Source organism: Olea europaea, chromosome 23, assembly GCF_002742605.1.
Source record: "Olea europaea var. sylvestris chromosome 23, O_europaea_v1, whole genome shotgun sequence".
Lineage (NCBI taxonomy): Eukaryota > Viridiplantae > Streptophyta > Magnoliopsida > Lamiales > Oleaceae > Olea > Olea europaea.
Genome location: NC_036259.1, coordinates 11,864,131 through 11,866,126, shown reverse-complemented (window position 1 = coordinate 11,866,126; position 1,996 = coordinate 11,864,131). Strand labels below are relative to the sequence as shown.

At 37.1% G+C, this 1,996-nt stretch overlaps 1 long non-coding RNA gene across 2 annotated transcripts; it reads left to right on the top strand.

Moving 5' to 3' along the window:
- Positions 1-37: 37 nt before the first annotated feature.
- Positions 38-1,968, top strand: LOC111372403. Of its 2 annotated transcripts, none has more exons than XR_002698761.1 (3): positions 38-145; positions 294-1,419; positions 1,584-1,968. It is a non-coding gene; the product is annotated as an uncharacterized LOC111372403 (long non-coding RNA). The 2 variants fall into 2 exon arrangements; XR_002698762.1 differs by lacking the exon at positions 38-145 and having other exon boundaries at positions 167-1,110; positions 1,315-1,419.
- Positions 1,969-1,996: the final 28 nt, after the last annotated feature.

Here is a 1,996-nt window from a genome sequence, read left to right as displayed (position 1 = left end):
CAGTTCATGTTCATTTTCAAAGAGAGAAGAGAAACTCTTTGAGACGTCATGAATCATTGTATAGTACTATATTTAATCAGAGGCACCAAAGACAGGAACATGTAGAAGAAAAAGAAGGGAAAACATCATGTGATCATGTCCCTATGTATGCACTGTACTTATCAAATAATTTTTCACAAGAATCCTAAGTAATTTTTTTTTAACAACTATACGTTTCATAGTGAGCTTTATCCATTATCCCATAATCTGGGAATAAACCAAAAAAACTAAATTTTCTATATGTTGGAGTTCAGGTCTGATTCTGAAGTAGCAGAATTGACATGGGAAAATGGACAGTTAGCTAAACATGACCTCGGTAAAATGGTTTCTGCGCCTGTTTAAGTTAGGACCGGTGAAATGTTAGAATGAATAGTCCATCAAGGCACATGGGAAAGGTTAATCAAATTGACGCAAACTTTAGCTTATTAGCTGCACCATGGGCTGGAAACTGGCGGAGAGTTCATCAGGCGACATGCAGATGAAACGAGAGGAGGCAAGTTTAAGTTCGATGGCTGCGGCTTCTGGTGGAAAATTGAGCAAAAGCTCGAGCCATATAGATACATCTTCGAGTTGCCATGTGCGTCCAGCAGATTTAGCAAAGAAAAGGAAGAGATCAAAATCTGAACTAAATTGTAGAAGATATTTTGAGGAAGATCAAGAGGAAGAAGCCAGTGGATGTGCTAGTCCAGTGCAACATTTTGTAGAGATACTGATACTACTATGATGACATGGGCTTCTTTTGAACCTTTTCAAAGCTTCAAGAGTACGAGAAATGGAGATGAAGATTTGGGTTTTCACACTTGCTCGGTTAGAAATTTTTTTCAATTTTGTAGGAGGAACATATACTAAACTTCGAGCATGTTTTCGTTACTCAGTGCTGCTCAAGACCATACATCATGATTGATAAAATTTTAGCTTCATTTTCTTAGAGTCTAGTCCTGTCCAATCCTACTAATTTTCTCTGCTGAATCTTAACTTCAGACAAACGAACTCCACTTTCATCAGTAGGCATAGAAATAGACAATGGGAATCTCTGGTCTCTTAGATTTTACTCGCAAGACCTCGAATCTAGTGAGCTATCATCTTCTAATCTTTTTACAATTGCAAGTCTTTGAGCTCTGATGCACTTGTAAGTCTAGACAAAGAATTTTCATGTATTTCTAACAAGATAAAAGATATTAATCAAATTACTGGAAAAAGAAACTGTAAGGAGCTCCTTGTACTTCCTTTCGAGTTACTCTCTCAACCTGCTTTAATTGTTGTAAATTATGTTAGGAAAAACAGGATGAAGAACGTGGGAACAACTGGGATGCCACTATTCGATCTCAATCATCAGGAAGCCATAGTTGGGCTGCAGCCATACATAATCAGTCATAAAGGGTATGTCCCAACTGTTCAATACTGTGTACTAAACATGTCTACAAGGTTTCACTTCACAACAGACACTCTTTTTAAAAGGGACGGGTTAGTATTGTCACGAAAAAATTAATAATAGAGTTCTCTTTAGAAACGACTAATACAAATGCTATGTTGTATTCATGTAGAGGTGTAGAGAGAGGATCAATCAGAAGATGAAGGCTTTTCAAAAATTGGTGCCCATTGCAAGTAAGGAGAGGTAACTTACTAATTTCACGTGTCAGACTTTTGATAAAAGAACAAATTTGTAACGACCAGGATTTTTCCCTACAAGCCTTTCGCCCAGGGTGATGCGAAATAAATTCACATTGGGATCCAACCCCCAGTGGACGGCACAAATGAGTAATGTCTGCACGTGAATAGCCCCTAAGCCAAACGAATGAAAGGGCAAGATGATGAAATTCCATGGTAGTTACAAGAATGTGGATGTTGATTAATGAATTCGGTTGTGCTAAATATATATAATGGTTTACACGCGTATGATGTAGTGTGATATAATTGGGTCAGAATTTCTTCAACAAAAAATAATAATAATAATAAT